At 37.1% G+C, this 19101-nt stretch overlaps 1 long non-coding RNA gene across 1 annotated transcript in view; it reads right to left on the bottom strand.

Moving 5' to 3' along the window:
- The window catches only part of LOC145663656 (uncharacterized), a 94202-nt gene that overhangs the window by 73566 nt on the left and 1535 nt on the right, over positions 1-19101 (bottom strand). The window contains exon 2 of the long non-coding RNA XR_014127216.1: positions 1274-1413. This is a non-coding gene — a long non-coding RNA (uncharacterized LOC145663656). The remainder of the gene's footprint in view (positions 1-1273; positions 1414-19101) is intronic.

Here is a 19101-nt window from a genome sequence, read left to right as displayed (position 1 = left end):
TATGTTCACGCATTTTTTGACATACATGCACTGATCTTGATTATTCTTTTCTTGTTTGAAAGAACATACATTTCCGGTGTTTCCATGTAAATTTCACCTGAATAAATGGTAGGCTTAAAAGCTAGACCATGAAATGGCTTATCGGATGCAGTGTCAAAACCGTAATTAACCAATTTTAATATGTGTATATTCACATATAATTTCGACATAGGGGCACCAACTTATATTATTCTTTGTTATTTGTTTGCTTGAAACAGTATTTTTTCTTGGCAGTACCATATGAGCTTCATGAGACCTAGCAATAGTCTTCGGAGGTAGACTATGAAACACCTTAACGGTTGACAATCCCTTAATTACGTGTATGATCACGCATAACTTCGATATAGGTGCACGAATTTTGCTTGTTTAATTTTTGTTTTACTTGCGCGGGGTTTCATGTAAGTTCCATTCCAATTAGAATCTTCGGAGCTAGAGCATGAAGCTCCCCAGCGGTTGACAGTATTAATATCTTAATTAACTGATTTCATTGTGTGGATGTTCACACATAACTTCAACAGAAATGTATTTTATAGTTTCAAAGAGTATATTTTCTGGTATTTGTTTTAAATATATAAACGTTATCAGGATTTGAAGGCAGTCTTTGGAGTTAAACGAAGAAACTCCATAACAGCTGTAGGGTTAATACCGTATATATGTTTAGATGTAGGCCGAAGCATTTCATAGGAAGAGATAGGGCTTTATCTTTAATTTAGATAAGTTGAAAAGTTAAATAAACTTAAACATAAAAAGAAATTTGAACGAGTTTTAAAATGCACTAAAAGCAGAAAATGAGAACATTCTTTTGAAGAGAAAAACAATATTAACCGACTTCATTAAAAGCTCTAAAGAAACCAGAAAACATAAGAAGGCGCTTAAAAGCAGGAAAAAATCGTTATTATTATCTATAAGAAATTTTGAAGTCTATGCCAAGCCAAACAAGCTATTGCTTCATGAAAACCATCCAAACTAATTTTATGTTGGGCAATAATTTGTTCAGCTTGTCATAATCTTCAAAAATTGTTACAGATAATCACAATAGTAATCAATTATTTTTTTCCTTCAAGCGCCTTGTTACTATTATTTTCTGCTTTTTAGCACTTCTGTTGTGTCGGCTATATTTCTGGCTGGGAATGGTATCTTTCACCAGTACAACATTACTTATCCGAACGATGGTGAACCATGGTTCAAGGAGAACAATGGTGAATTTGAATTCCTCCAATGCCCTCAAACTTACCCGATCTTAATCCAACTGAACATCAGATCCAAGTTTATCGATTTTCTCCGTGGAACTTGTGTGTGCACATGTGTTGCACCGTGTCTGCAGCAACCTACTAGGGCCTCATTGCTTTCACGCCAAACTACATTGCTTCTGATCTGCAAGACAAAAGTGGACACATCACATAAAAGATAATGGCTTTTGGTTATCAGTGTATATTATTATTATTATGCATTTTTGAAGTTTGTACGAATAATATTTTATTTATTATCTGTACTAAGAATTCGACTGTTTTAGTAAGATGGAGAACGCTATTGATGTGTATATAATGCATTGTTAGGGCAGCCGGCCGTTGAGGGCAGAAAAAACCAAGCTACACCCAACATGATGGGTAGAAATGAGCGTGGACTTTTTATAACTAGGCTGAGTTCTCCAACCAGACAACAACTTCCGACTCACTTTAAACCTCTAGCCAGATGAAGAAATCCGCATCTAAGTCAGACGGATGAGAGATACCTTTGTAATACACAGCTCCACTAGCCTCTCACAAGGGAAGTATCAATAAGCTCATATCAAAACCCACCGTAAAATTTGACTCAGAGGAAGGAAGTCCCACAGAAAGACCACACACAAAAAAGCAGCTGCGTTTTTGAAGTGGAATTAACCAAAATAGCAGATTGAAATGTCGCGTATCCATGTCGACAATTGCGCAATACGTTCAATACCACCCCTTGTAAACTGCCTGTTAATAATAAAAAGTCAATAACAACAATGTGAGTACATACTATACCTAAGGGAAAGTCGTTCGGTAAGGTGAACGTTGAAGGCAGCCATCTTGAAATCCGCTATCTTCAATGCAGGTCAAGTTTTGTAAATAGGAATATAGCAATATGATACATGATTTTGGGTTAGAATTTAAGCAGAAAAACAATGGTAGCAATAGTTTTAAGATACGTGCACTTGGTAAAAATTAGCTCGTTGATACTTCCCTTGTCAGTAAAAAGGCCAAAAGAGGATGAAAAGTGTCATCCAAGAACACGTGTCTACTCTGATAGCCATTAAATTGCTATCGTAAGTGTGAGAAAATCCATGTCAGAGACAATTGAACTCGAGATTTCTACTGAGTGCCGTCCTGTATACCGTGGTAGAGCGAAAATAGGTAAAATGTAATACGTAGCCAGACGGTAAGAGCTTCGGGATTATATTCATGGTACTTCTACTCTATGTCACGCATCGTTTCGGAATTCAGAACACATTTTTTTAAAATATTATTATTCAATGTATCGTAACTTCAATGAGTTGAGTTGATTTTGAGTTTAATGTCCCTTTCAGCAGCGAAGCTGTATGAGTCGGGACCTACTGATTAACGTGGAATCCGAATCACACGAGCTCCCTCCCGGAATCAAACCTGAATCTTGCACACCAAAGGCATGTAAGCTAATAGCTTAGCGACGAAGGAGCTCTCGTAAATTTAACTATACATGACGAATCAAACTTTCACAACAATTTATTAGATAACAAAACTAAAGAAAAAGTACAATTTCTAGTACAAAGTCTAGTACAGTACAAAGTCTAGTATAACATGTTCTACACTACATGTTCTGAATTTATGCTAATTTTATACAAAATATGACTCCTAAATTATCGTTTGGTACTTATTGATATTACCTACCAGTAAAGAAAATCAACATCTGATGTACAGCCCCGAAGATCCAAAATAATATAAAAGAGCAATGGACCGAAAGTACAAGAGCCGTCTCTTTAAGTTGAATACTAAGGTGTTAAGACTCGCGTAGAGACAAGGAGAGTGAACTACAAAAGGTAGAAAATAGCAAAAATGATAACGAGAATAAATATTAAGCAATATTTATTTCACTCTTCACTGAAGTTAATAGCATCTTTCCTCTATGTTAAAATTATATCACTTGAGTTCATCAAAGCTAATGACAATTCATAAATGAAAAAAATCGTTATGTTCCTCCTGGATATAGCGAAGAGACGAGAAAATTTCTATAATTAATTTCTTTTTAAAAAAAACTTGTTAAATGGAAATAATTAGTTGAAGGTGATATCGAAATTTTCTAAGTGTCATTCTGTGTAAACGTCCGATAAATTTCGAGTAATTTCAAGGAAACCAGAAAATTACAAATGGATTACGATATTGACTAAGTGTGTGAAAATGATTCAATTCTTGAATAAGTCTGAAGTCCAGTGAAATATTAGTACAATGAAGAAAAATATTAAAATTAAGAGCCAACCGTCCTAAATTGAGAAGAAAAGCTGCTCTGAACGAGAAGACCAATTCGGGAGAGCTCATTAAAGCTATGATTATGGTCTCTAGAAGCTATCATGGATGAAAAAGAAAAAAATAAACTAATTCAATTGGAAATGACTAGAAAGAACTTCTAAATCAAAACTGAGACTAACTTTACAAACCGAGAACATGAGCGCGAAGCCCGATGTTAGCTAAGATTTACGTGGCTGATTCGCACCTATCGTAGGGAGGTGAAAGTCAAGAGGGTCTTAGCAAAAAATAAATAAACTACTTTTGGACACAGTAGGACACTTTACATATTACCGACACTCGTTAAACACCCCCATATTACACATATTCACAACTTTTAGATACTGTGTTTCGCAAGTATGTCCCAGATCTATTTGCAAAATGTATCATCACTTTATTTTAAACCGTTTGCCGAGAAGAAGTGTTTAAATGTGTCATAGTAAATAGACCTACTGTTTTTAGAGAATTATCGCTTTTGGACACGCAAAGCACATTTTATAAACACTATTTACTTGATCGCGGAGGCAGAAGCACCTGACTTTATAACCTCGGTATTCAGTATTATTTCCAGGTTTTACCCAGGCCGGACGAGATGGTGGGGGAGCCGGAGCTTTTAACCCGGAGCCCGGACTGCTGAGGAGCCCGGCGAAAACAGAAAGTATTATAACCCTTGTGCTAAGGAGAAAATTGCTACAAACATTTTTTCATTTGACAGCCATCAATTACAGAAACGTTGTCTTGCAAGCAAGAGAAATTACTTCGGATGTCGAAGTTGACAATATCATAAGTTTGATAGACTACTACGCAGTAAATGGGAAAATATTTTGCAAGACTGTAATCTTGTGAGCAGAAATGTAGGAACGACTTCAGATTTTCCAGAAAAGCGCACAATCAGGAATCGTTTATCAGACGGAACTATTGAAGAATAAGAAAGAAAGAACCCCGAAGAAATTTTCAAACAGTCAGTTTTATCTAACTATCTATCTATATGTATATATATTTTGCCGCTATAAGGCAAAATATATATCAGTTGAATCCGGGGCTCGAATTGATAGATGATATATCAGATGATATCATTAATGAAATGGTTTATCTATAAGCGATTCAATCTGCCAAGTTTAGTCCTGCTCTGACACCATATCAGTTGCTCAACATAATTCTTGATCAAAAATTAATCAACATGTTTCCGAATGTTACTATTGCTCTTTTTATTTTTTGTACTCTACTAGCGTCTCTGGTGGACACTGAAAGATCGTTTAGTGCACTTGCAAGAGTAAAATATTTCCTTCAGTCATCGATGAGTCAACAAATATTATCCGACTTGGGAACTCTTACTTTAACCCATTAGCTAAAGTTTAGTGATGTCAAAGATGCATTTGCTAGCAGGAAATCAAGAAAGCTTGTTTTGTAAATTACGAAATGTAACTCTAGTAATATAATTAGTATAGGTATTTAATGTAATTAATATACTGTAACTAGTAAATATGAGATATAGTTTGCGAGGTTTTATACCGGGCCCGATGATAACTCAACCCCGGGGCTCGAATTGGCTCTTGACGTTCCTGGTTCTAGCCTCACCCCTGGCTGAGATGCTACGTCTCTTCAAGAACCAATGTTTAAAGATGGGTGGAGACACGCGAGGTACCATATCAGATTTCGTTTCGTGAAAAGATCTTGATGCAACATTATGCAACATACAGAAGCATTCAAACATTAAAAAAAAACAATTCGGTCATGCCCAAACTGCTAACGCGAGATACATGGAATTTAGGCAAAATATAGAACAGACATCACAGGTTCAAATAATCTGGTCCAGAGTTCGTATCCCCGTCCAGGTTTCTTCCTGATTCTGTCATAAGGTTACCATTGATACAGTTGTAATTACCTTATTTACTCTTATTGTCTTATTTTAAACTCAGAACCATGATTGTTGTTTTATTCAGGTGTTCCTTTTTGATAGAGGAAATCGGATAGTAGCTTTCAAATTTCACACTTGTGTAGAGGCTATCCGCGATTTTACATTCACACGTGCTGGTACAAAACTTGGCGTAAACTTAATTGTACGTTATTTGTTCAACACGAGCTGCAATCACATTTTGCGAGAATTTAGTATTTACCAGAAGCTCGAACTCAGAAATTCAACCTTGGCCGTGTCATGTATTATTATTATTAATATTATTATTATTGGCCATAGATTCATCTAATTGTCATTTGTATATTTCTAGAAGAAACACAAAAGTCTGTGATGCAAAATTGTATAAACTAACTAACTTTATGCCCTGTGGAACCCGGAGGTTCAATGCCGCGTTCACAAAAGCTCTCCACTGACTTCTATCCTTAGCCAACTGGATCCAGTATCTACTTTGTATTCCAATCTCTGCGAGATCCATCTTAATATTGTCCTCCCATCTGCGCCTAGGTCTTCCTAATGGTCGTTTTCTGATTGGTCTTACCGCTAACACTTTGAAAGCGTTCCTACTTTCTTCCATCCTGACTATATGTCCTGCCCACTTATGCCTCCTAGACTTGATGAACCTAACAATGTTGGGTAAAACGTACAAATTATGTAGTTCCTCGTTATGAAGTTTCCGCCGTTCCCCATTCCCGTTCCTCTTGGGTCCGAATATTCGTCTCAGGATCTTGTTCTCAAATACATTTCAGTCTATGTTCTTTCCTCAGAGTAAGCGACCATGTTTCGCAACCATACAGAACAACAAGCATGGTTATCGTTTTATATATTTTAAACTTCAAATTCCTCGACAAGAGATTTTGAACCGAATACTAACACGAATTCCCTGATTTTAGTCGACATTTAATTTCTCTGTGAATATGATTTTCGTCTGTTAATATTGATTCTAAATATTTGAAAGTATCCACTTTATCAAAAGTATTCTTTAATATTTTAACGCATCCATAATTTGCCGTATTACGGTTCCGACGCACTTTCATGCATTTAGTTTTCTCTGCATTTACTTCTAAACCCATGTCCCTGCAAGTGTTTAATAAGATCTCTGCATTTCTTTCTATTGTTCTCCTATCATCCCCTATTAAATTTTCATCATCAACATATACCATAACCTGGTGAGTACCGTTCGACTCTAGGCTCTGGTTGCTAGCTTTGATTTTCCTTATAGCGTATTCCAGAACAAACTTGAATAATAATGGCGACAACGCATCTCCTTGTTTCAGACTATTTTCGACGTGAAAGCTCGTGGAAAAAATTTTCCTGCCCTGACTTTACTTTGGGATTCACTTAAACATATCTTAATTAATCTAATTAGCTTTCTCGGTATTCCAAGTTCTGTAAGAACGTTGTTTCTGTAATGTTTCTCTCCCAAACGAGTCGTAGATTTTTTCAAAATCAATAAATAGTTGATGTACCGGGGTATTGCATTCCCACTTCTTTTCGGTTATTTGTCGAATGGTAAATATTCGGTCGATAGTTGATCGATTTCATCTAAATCCGCACTGATAATCTCCAATAATTTCATCTGCGTATGGGGTAAATCTTTTTAATAGAATATTTGAAAGGATTTTATTGGATGTTGACAAAAGACAAATGCCTCGATAATTATTACAGTCAGTTTTGCCATCTTTCTTATGAATTGGAACAATGCTTGATTCTTTCCACTCTTGTGGCAATTCTTCCTTGTTCCAGATGAGGAGAATGAGTTTGTGTATCTTGTTCCACAATTTTTCGCCTCCATCTAAAATTTACTCAGCCGGAATTTCGTATACACCCGAAGACTTATGTTTCTAAAATTTCTTTATAGCAGTTTCTACTTCTATCCGGTTGGGTTCTGGAATATACGGTTCTGCGTTGTGTATCTTCTTTCCTCCAGGCACATTAGTTTTTGGCTGCGTTTTCAGCAAATCATCAAAGAAATCTTTGCATCTATTTAAGATGCTATCCGTATCAGTAAGAACTGTTCCGTCAGCTTTCTTTAATATATAAGCAAGAGGTTGATAACCTTTCTTAAATTCGTTGATTCTCGCATACATGTCTCGAAGGTTTTCATTTTTAATATTATCTTCAAATTCCTAAATTTTAGCTTTCAAAAAATTGCGTTTCTTTGTTCTAAAAGTTTTGGAAGTTTCCCCCCTGATGTCTGCGAAATTTTGTGTAGTTACTTCATTCGGATTTTGTAGTCAATGTAATTTTGCTTATTTTCTCTTCTCTGCTAGTTTAATGCATTGCTGGTCGAACCATGGTTTGTTCCTACGTATTTCCGCGTGTCCCAATTTTTCATTTGCTGAAATTTTAATGCTATCTCTAATTTCAATCCAGGTATCCTCAACACTAGTGCATTCCGAATCTTCTAAAGCCGAGAATCTATTCGAAACTTCAATATGGTATTTCTCTCTTGCCTGGCTCTCTTCTAATTTCTTTAAATTGAATCTCTCCGTTTTCGGGAAATGAATATTACCTTTATTCAACGATAACTTCTCTCGTATTATCGCTGCTACCAGGTAGTGATCAGTGTCACAATCAGCCCCTCGAAACGACCGAACATCAATTATACTAGGTTGTCTTCTACCTGCTAAAACGTGATCAATTTAATTATATGTTTTTCCGTCTGGTGATGTCCAAGTGTATTTATGAACGTCGCGATGTGGGAATTTTGTGCTCTTCATGATTAGGGTTTTGGATGTTGCAAAGTTCACATGTCTAACACCATTGTCATTACTTTCCTTATGCAGACTTTCGTTCCCTATAATCGGTTTAAAATATCCTCTCGTCCTACCTTCGCATTGAAATCCCCTAATAGAATATTCATATGGTATCGCAGGAGTTAGTCAAATATCCGTTCCACTTCTTCGTAAAAACTGTCTTTTATAGCGTCATCCTTATCTTCTGTTGGTGTATGTATATTTAAAACAATAAAATCACACTACCGACCCTTAAGAGTAATGAAAGAAAGTTTATTATCAACAAATTCACCCCGCTTAGTTGCTGGTAATATTCGTGAGTGAACGAAAACCACTGTTCCTAATTGGTGATTTTTATTTCCTTCCCCGTAAAAGAATGGAAAATTTCCGGAGTTCACAGATCCATTTCCTTCCCATCTAACTTCCTGAACTCCTACTACGTCTATCGTGTATTTCTCTAACTCACTCGTTACGGATTTTAACGCGCCTGCCCTATAAAGACTTCTAATATTCCATGTTCCAATCTCATGTCCATTTTCTTTTGCTGAGATCGTGCCAAGTTATTAGTCCTTGCCCGAGCCTTTTGTGAATGTTTCTGAACAAGTACTTTTTTCTTTTCCTTTTCTTTTTTTCTTTCTTTTATTTTTACTGGATGAGGTTGTTAGCTTTACCCAAACTCCCAAGCTGGAGGACCACTCCTAGTCGTCTGTCCACGACTGCTTATTCAGTATATTCGCAGCTAACCTCTATATCTAGGGGCCGCCTTTTGATGCGCAACCTGAGGACGCGCCATGCCGTGGTACCAGAACCCATGTTACACGGGATGTAAAATTGTATGCTGAAAGAAAATCATAAATAGTGTTAGCATACTCCTTAAAGATGTTCATGCTGGGATCGACCGTGCGAAATCATTAAAACGTCGTTGAACATAATATTACTACGATTGCTAATGAAATGAAAGAGTCAAATTAATTAGGTTGTCATACGAAGCGATCCTTTTCTTGTGATAGTCACCCTTTCAGAACTTCTGTTTTTTTTCGAAGGAGCAAAATTTCAAAATACACTGGGTTGCATGTCGTTTAGACTACGGCGAAAGGATAATTTGCAAATTATGGTTTTAGCATGCAAAACTCAACTTAAACTGTTTTTATATTCACCATTTGTTAAGAACGACATGAGAAGAATAAAATAACCGAACCCTATCTTTATCTTGTTTAAACCTTCTTATAACCTTGCTTTTCTAACATAGACTTTTACTTGAAAAGCTGCTGCCTGTACTCTCATTATCTTAGACTCATTGATCGCAACCATTATCTTTAGAATGAATCTGGCTTCAGAATAGCATCAAGAGCTTGTGTCACACAAAATAAATTAGGACAATTTCCCCAGAAACTTGTAGAAAAGATTTTTTCCCAAATTAGGTGTCGGATCGGAGATTCGTATGCAGGTACTTGCAGAAAAATAAATCGAGAAATACTACATGTTCTAGGCTATATGCTGGGTAATTTTCATTGAAATACAGTTATTAGATATGGAAATAGAACATGTTTTCCAAAAATGCTTACCATATTTTGCTGCTAATGCTAGTTTTACAGAGAGAGCAAGAGAAAGAAAGTATGTTTTCATATGCGAATGGCAGCACGAGGTCTAATGAGTAAAACAAAGAACAGAAAAACACAGTTTAATTAAGACCACTTAATGAGAGTCCTAAATCTTGTGTGACGTTTTAATCCTTTAACGAGGAAAATATCCTGCTCATATTTGGAGCTTACTAATAGTTTTCTCTGGTTGGAATGTGCTTTTCTATTGTAATTTTGAAGTCTATTTGATCGCACGTTGGGTCGTGACGTCAGAGTGCCTGATATATATATATATATATATATATATATATATATATATATATATATATATATATATATATAAGGTGTTAATGAACTATACCGACAAACTGTAAGAGCTGATTCCTCACATCAAAATAGGAGAAAAAGTTCACATGGACCTATGGCAAAAAATGCGTAGTTTCAGAGCTAGGGCTGTCCAAAATCGCGAGAAGGCTAAATTTCAAGAGGCCCTATTTAAAATTCCAGAAACTGTGGATGTTTGTCCTTATCAGCGTAAAGGAAATGATGCATGCATAATCCAAAAGTGCATATTTGATCAATTTTCAATAGGTATACAGGGTATTCCTTACAAGGTATAGTTCTTAGATATACTCTCAATACAGTTTTTAGATATATCCTGATTTCAAGTAGGGTCCAAAGTAGACAGGAGGTAAGCCTTAACAACAATGAACATCCAATGCTTCAGACGGAAGGCGGAAGTGTTAGGAAGCAGCAGCTCCATGTCTTTTAGCGTTGAGAATAACGTGTGGTGCGGTGCATTTCGCCACGGTATATTTCGCGTTTTCTTCACTTATAAGCGTGATAGAAAACATCGCAGCATCCCTTTCCCGAGTACCAGAGACCGTCCTGCTGACAATCCTTAACATTTCCATCGTGCCAAAGTGTTCCATGTTCACTGCTATCAAGTCTTATCATTTGCCTACTCGGACCAATCATAAAGTCAGAGAATATCTCAACATTCGGTTGATCGCATGTCTGGGAATTTCACCCTGCAAAGAATACACTGTACACCCATTTAACATTAATGAAATGTGCATTTTTGGACTGCATGTCATGCGCGCCGACTACGTGGGTGCCCCGGGGCTCCGGCACCCACAGAAATAATTTTGTGGGTGCCGCGCACCCACAAGATTTTTAGTTTGGACCAGAGTTTAGATTTTTAGTTTGGACCCGAGTTTTAAGTCAGCCGTGTTATCGACTGAGCTAGGGCAGCCCCAACTTATCCTTATAGTAAAGGAATATTTTACTTTATCACAGCACAGGCCTTTATGACAGAGTTAATAAAAGATTTTAACTAAAAATAAATCAATAAACCATTGAGACTTAGCTGAAAACATATAGGCTAATACGTCCCGCCATTGATATGGACGTACATAAAGTTTGGAAAGTCGGCGCCATTGTTGCATGTGCATGACTTCCTTTACGCTAAGAACCTCATTCCACAGTTTCTCGAATTCGAAATAGGGCCTCTCGAAATTTGGCTTTTTCACGATTTTGGATAGCCCTAGCTCTGAAACTATGTACTTTTGCCCACAGGTCCACATGAACATTTTCTCTTATTTTGATACGAGGAATCACCTCTTACAGTTTGTCGGTATAGTTCATTAACACCCTAATATATATACAATGACTGTACAATGACTGAGTTTTACTTTACAATAAGCAGAAGAAGAGTTGAAAAAATGTTCGAAATACTTTCCGTGCAATGTATATAATTATGAAAATAGACGTAGATAAATTTTAAATGTTCCATTGTCACTATCTTTTTGTTCCTTTCACTTCACGATGTACTGATATACCAGCCGTCTTGACTTTCACAATAATTTATGAACTAATTTTAGTTACAATTTGTATGTGTGATTACAATATTGCGATGGAATCAATTTCTCCATATCAAATACAAATATCGCCGTATTTCTGGTGCACTGTAGGCTTTCCACAAATGTATATAGCCTATAAAGTAAGATTTCTCTTTCTGCGAAACAGGAACACACGCGTTGGATTATTTTTCTGTTCTTCGAAATATGGCAATGCTGAGAGTAAAAAAAAAAAACAATTTGAACCACTTTCTGCGAAGCAGGAACATACGATATGCAGTGATCACCATGTATGGTCAGACAGGCGGTTAGAAGTGACCTGAATAAAAATAATATGAAAGAAACACTCACCTGAAAAATGAAAGAAACTTGTTAAACTTTAATTTAAGTTATAAAAGTGTTTATGACTCAATTGTCAGAAAACGACTCTTCCAAATCTTCGAGAAAACTGTCTTAGGTCTATGAAAATAAGTATTAAAACCAGATGAACTAGTAAATTTCAACCATTACCATTTCAGGTTTTGGTAGTATTGCGAGTGATGATGGTATGTTATCTTGAGTCACGGAATCGATTGTTAAAAAGCTACTGCTACTATATATGTATTATCGTTGTTGTTTATGGCGATTAAAACTGAAACTACAAATTGTTGATTCCTAACACTTACAGTTTGAATAGAGGTTTAACGAAGGAACCTATTCCTGGGACGCTGAATCTACTGCAAAATACCACTTCTCAGTACGTTTTGGTGTTTTTTTCTATGAAAATTAACCGAGTACTGAAAAAGAAGGTACTTATAATTTTCAACCATATCCGGTTTCCGTAAAATATTGAGACTAGTGATGGTATTTTTACTTGATACGCTGAATTGATTGCGAAAGCAAGTTACCACTATCTATTGCCGTTTCTGTTCTACGGTTGTCAAGGTGATCAAGGATGAAATGAAAAGTGGTTAATTTTTATCATTTCCTTTTCGAGTACACGGAGGTGACGGAACCTAATATGAATCAATTGCATACACCGCTTCTCGAGATCTCTTACAGTTTTTGGTCTCATATTTGTCAGCAGACAGACAGACGGATGGACGGAAAGAGGACAGAGGGATTGATATAATAGTCATTCTAAAAGATCTTCCACATATATCCATAGCATAGTTTGGAAGTCTGAAAGTTAGCCATAGTCTGTTTGTTCACAATTGTTAAACTAAAATTATAATTCTTGTTTAAACAATCTATGGAAAAATATGAAGAAAAATTTAAAAAAATAAGAAATGGTAGATGCCAATTCGACGAAGCAGACCTTACTTTCAGGTTTGAATTTTCTTCTAACCCCGAAAAACCGAGAGTAGTTTATAGAAGGTCAAAAAAATACATTTTTTAAAGGACTCTAACAATTTTATTTATATTTCATGTATAAATATTTCATTAATAACCATATACTGTGGTATAAGTCATTTTTCTGAGAGAAAATCTACGAGAGAGAATTCATGCAAGAGGCCAGGTTCTTTTCCGATCATTTTCTCAAAAAAACGAATTATGGTGTTTTGTTCGTAAGGTGGCTGTTTTTCTTTTAATATTTTGACAATATCGCACGACTCAATTATCGTGAAAATATGCGCGTTTTACTTTATTCGTGGGGATTAATATTTCTTTTTAATGATTCAGGTGATGTTGTTCATATATTATAATTAAATATTTCGTTAATAACCTGACAATATGGCATAACTAGGTGGGTGTGGTGTCTCAGTTGTAGAGCGTTCACCTCTGGTGTGTGGGGTCCCTGGTTCGATCCCAACCGTGCCAAGTGAACTTTTTGGTGGACAAACACGATGTGTGGGTTTTCTTGAGGTTCTTCCGTTTTCTCCCACTTTGTTCATTCGGCCATTCAATCCATTTCTTATCATCACCGTCTCTTTTAACCTAGCCGGCATAAACGTAGAACGTAAAACTGATGTATTTCAATATCGCATAATTCCATAGCAGGTGAAAAAAATCTAGCAGGCGTAGTTCATCCTTGAAGGTGAGTTCTTTCAAACTAGGATTCTTTGTCAAAAACATCTTAGGCGATTTTTTTTTTCATATTTCGTCCAATCTATTAATAACACTACTAAACAGAATAAGTAATTTGTTATGTAAAACAAATAATGGATAGTTTACTCTCTGCCATGAGCTTCCTTTTCGACTATTATATATAGGGTGTTTAATAAGTAATGGTCATAAATTAAACCATAGATAGTACACGCCAAAACTAACAAAAAAGTCTTAGTAAACATGTGTCCGCAAACGCTTCGTAACGGAGATAGGGGCTGTCGAAAGTTTGGGAAAATGAAGTTTAGAGACGAATATCTCAAAAAGTATGAATCGGACAGAGGGCGGTCCAACGAATGACTATCGAAGTCAGACCTGCGCTATGCAGAAATGCATGGTTGATAACTGCAATGCGCGCGCAAGGGATTCCCCATAGAAACGGAGGGATTCCCGGAAAATTGCCCAAGGAAAGGGGGCTCGAGATGAACATCGAGGGAGAGTCTATCCACCAGTAATTCATAAGTCGTGGTACCAGGTCGAAAGCTCGAAAACATACAAAATGGCGGACAATGTTTACGTGCCGTGTGTGGTTGCATAACCAGCAGGAAATGAGAGAGGCAATCGAAGAAAGGTGGTGGTGCATGTTGTGAACTACTTCAGAGCACATTCCTAAGACGAATGTACATGTACAGATAGTGCTTTGTTGTACCAATACCAAGGTAAAACAAACGATGCGCGAAAATGAATAGAATGGTCGAAAGGAACACTGGTAGAACATGCAAGCCAGCTGAAAATACTGAATCGGGGTTGCAAAAGATGTTAGGCTCACCTTGGGCGCATGATGTTGCGGGTTCAAATCCGCTGAAGTGCCCACTGAATGCAGTGGTTCTGATCCCAGATTGTCAAAATCGTAGGTCCGTCCTTCGAAGCTCCTAAGCTCGTTTAAAGCAACAATAACTCAATCAATCGAGCGCCTGTAGGTTGCTCATTATTTGGTTCATCCCCTGTACGTATACGTAAAAAAAAAACTGTGCACACAGTTCTTGTCAATCAGCTGGTAAGCCAGGAAATATGGAATGGAAGAACACTACATTGTTTCGATTACAGACGGGAATTGGAAACACGCTTGCCTTTAAACTTTTGTTTATTATGTTGCCTGAAGGGTTCTGCTACAGGTCTACATGCTTTTGTCGTACCGGAGTAGTCGCTTGGGAGAATGATTCAGAGTGTAGAGGTTCGTTGTCTTCGCTTGTATTTCTCGCCTATAGTGAATGTAGTAGGTCTGTGTGTTGAAGAGGTGTCAAATGCGCGTGCCTTTACAGTGTTGTGGATGTACTTACTTCATCGTATTGCGGGGAACAGTGCAATAGTTTCAGTAGTGTTGCAAAGCCACGGGGATACCATTGTGCAGTGTTAATTAGTGCTATTAGTGTGTTGCTAAATTATTGTTTACCTTGCCATTGATACAATGTACAGTAATATTGAGTATGGTCACACGCACTTTATGTACGGCAAAGCAAACGGGAATGCAGTAGAGGTCGCTAGGTTATATCGCGAGACTTTCCCTACGAGACAGCAACCAGACCGAAGAACATTCATCAGAATACATCAGCGGCTACGAGAACATAGAAGCTTTACACATTGTTCCAGGCCGGGAAGGCCAAGAACAGTACGTACCCCTGAATTAGAAGAACGCGTGTTGCAGGCAGTGGACGGAAACTCAGGAACGTGCACAAGACGTGTGAGACTTGCCGAACGCGTATCCAATGCTCTCGTATGGCACATTCTCCATGAACAGCAGTTGTACCCATACCATTTGCAACGTGTCCAACCTCTGACCCCCACAGACTTTCTGGCGAGAATGCAGTTTTGTCAGTGGCTTCGCACAGTAGCGTACACAGGAATTTATTTCGGGGAGGGTCCAAACTGAATATGAGGGTATTTTATATTAAAATTTCTATAATTGCCCCTAAAAGTAGGCTAAATTTACACAAAAGCTGAAATTTCGGGGAGGGTCCGGACCCCCAGGGCCCACCCCCTGCGTACGTCCCTGGCTTCGCAGACAAATTACTGGCAATCCTCATTTCACTGCTGACGTCCTATTTACTGATGAAGCACAATTCACCCGGAATGGCATTGTAAATTTTCACAATTCTCATTTATGGGCCCCTGCGAATCCACATGCAATAGTGGAGGTAGGACATCAGCGTAGGTTTTCCTTAAATGTGTGGGTAGGACTCTTAGATGATCAGCTCGTAGGACCATTCTTTCTTCCTAATGCATTAACTGGGATCTCATATTTGCGATTTCTCCAACACGATTTGCCGCTTCTACTCGAAGATATACCTCTCGATAGGCGTCAGCGACTGTGGTTTATGCATGATGGAGCGCCAGCACATTTCTTTAACCGTGTCAGAGAACATTTACATGCCCGATTCGGACGAAAGTGGATAGGACGTGGGGGCTCTAATGCTTGGCCACCGCACTCCCCGGACTTAAATCCTTTAGATTTCTTTCTCTAGGGCCATGTGAAATCGCAAGTTTATTCTATTCTTGTTGCAACATTAGAAGACTTTCGAGAAAGGGTTGAACAATGTTGCGGACATATTCAACAGGATGCCGACATGTTATCACGAGCACGTAGATCTTTGCAAAGACGGGTACGAGCATGCATTCGCATGAATAGACGACACTTCCAACATTTACTTTAATGATAGAGGTAAGTTAATTTCTCATGCATCTCTTCCGTGGTTACATATCTGAGTATTTACTGTTTACCTTATGATTAATACTGTACATATTTCCAACGTGACGATTTCTGTTTGTTGATATGGACAAACATGACATGTCCATTATTTTTTGCTTGTTGTAATAGACTTACGCGTTCAACATGCGGAATGTTTCAGATTCGCCTCCCACGTACTCGAATGTTGTCATGCTTTTCCCATTGCAGTCCAGTTTGCGGATATTCGTTACGTTAACTGCTTAGCACATAATGCTTCATCAGTGCCTTGCATACCGTTTGATTTACCTAAGTGCTACCACACTTGTACGTATGTATTAGTTGTCGGAATTATTCCTGGAGCCATTTACAACGTACATTACCACACTTCGGTTGCCCCTCTCATTTCCTGCTGGTTATGAAACCATACACGGCACGTAAACATTGTCCGCCATTTTGTATGTTTTCGAGCTTTCGACCTGGTACCACGACTTATGAATTACTGGTGGATAGACTCGCCCTCGATGTTCATCTCGAGCCCCCTTTCCTTGGACAATTTTCCGGGAATCCCTCCGTTTCTATGGGGAATCACTTGCGCGCGCATTGCAGTTATCAACTATGCATTTCTGCATAGCGCAGGTCTGACTTCGATAGTCATTCGTTGGACTGTCCTCTGTCCGATTCATACTTTTTGAGATATTCGTCTCTAAACTTCATTTTCCCACACTTTCGACAGCCCCTATCTCCGTTACGAAGCGTTTGCGGACACATGTTTACTAAGACTTTTTTGTTAGTTTTGGCGTGTACTATCTATGGTTTAATTTATGACCATTACTTATTAAACACCCTGTATATCTTGAGGGCTAGTTTCCTTACGACTGTTTTCTGGAAAGGAATTACATTCATATTTCAAACATTAATATTTGATTAATAATCCTATGATATTGCGTAAATCAACTCAATAAAAATATCCGCAAGCAGTAGTTTTCGTCTAAGGATGACTTTTTTCTTTTTTTTTTTCTTTTTTCACAATTTTCTCAGATATAGATAAATATTTCATTAGTAACCCAATACATAGCATAAGTCGTGTCTTATGAAAAAATCCACACGTGGTAGTTTAGTCCTTGCGGTGACTTTTCTGAGGGCGACGGTTTCGGAGAATGTCACTTAATCATTTTCGTATTACACAAAAAAAAGTTGCTATTACATCATAATATGATTTACTTTAATGAATTAGAGTGGGAAAATTTAGTATGGTGGCCCGTACTTTCCATTTTGTTTATTTATTTATTTATTGCATAAATTATTGAGAAAATCTTCAACAAACTAAATTTTATGCTAATAAACGTAAATGAAGAAAAACAAATTACCGGGTTTATTTTTTATTTATGAAGATGAATTCTACTACCTGTAGTTGACAGCATCCATTTAGTTTTTGATACAAATTGTTTACAAATCGTAAAGAAACGATGAACAAACGAACTGCGTGGTTCATTTTCGATTTCCGATCACGGGTTCTGCTACGTGAAGTTGGCACCGCCAATTTTGCTTTTGATATAGTGCAGGAATTTTAGGTCAAAATTAGTGGTTTATACAAGCAAGCAATTCATACAAGCAAGGAAATTTGCACGGTTGTAGTACTTGACCTCCTTATCAATAGGCTAAAAATCCCTTAGGATTGACCTTGAGCTTTGGCCGTCATATTGGAAAATGACTGCCGATTCTCAGTTTTTCGCCGATAACTCCACAATGAGCAGAGATAGTGTAAACTATAAAGACTGATGATATGTAGAGTATAAAAAAACACATATTTTGGTGTATAATACATCCCTCTATCTTTATTCGTTCACGAAATATGAGGTTTTAAGTTATGGGAACTTTGTTATTTTGTGCAGACAGTAGGTTTTTTGCGGCAGAATTCGATCACTATAGAATGCATACTTACTCAAATTGTGCATTAAAATGAAGAAGATAAAAATACAGATATATTATATTATATATATAAGTGGCTTGTAAATCACACAGTAATAACATTTGTAAATCAGGTTTCGATCCATAAAGTTTAAGATAAATATTATTATTTTGTAGTAGACATAAAGTTCTATTGAGCATAGTTTACTTTCCTTAACAAATGTCTAACTTTGACATAATATTTCTGCAGCGTTTATATTGTTTTGAAAGGTGCCACTGCCTTTCTATATCTAAGGATGCTAAAATACATTAGAATACAAGAACGTACATTGAAAATTATTATTAAAATATGTTCTAAAGTTTGTTCTTTTGTCTATGTAATTTAAATATTAACTGCATATAATTCATCCTCATTTTGTTGCGAAGTAGGAACATCTGGGTAGTTATCACACGAAACACCCTGGCTCATTGGCGAATAAGACAACCCATCGTTGAGACAAACACAATTCTTCTTACAATTATCTTTACACCCACAAAATATTATGTGCAATAGCTCAGAAGTAACAAGTTCCAGATCTGAGCAAACCGGCATCAATTTGTTGTTAGATTGTGTCCATCCCCAATATGTAGGCTGTAATGAATTTCCCTTATATTCGTGCACTTGATGATATACACGGAAAGAAATGTTGCTTTGTGGCACTGCGAATTCGAATATAGAACTTAGTGTCTACTTACCGATGAAAAAAATGTACTTATAATAATGATGCTCATCAAGGCTCTAGCTTCTCTTTGCATCATAGTATTGAAGCAGAAAT

The sequence above is a fragment of the Thermobia domestica genome, chromosome 11, assembly GCF_964235325.1.
Source record: "Thermobia domestica chromosome 11, izTheDome1.hap1.1, whole genome shotgun sequence".
NCBI lineage: Eukaryota > Metazoa > Arthropoda > Insecta > Zygentoma > Lepismatidae > Thermobia > Thermobia domestica.
This window is presented reverse-complemented; position numbering and strand designations above follow the sequence as displayed.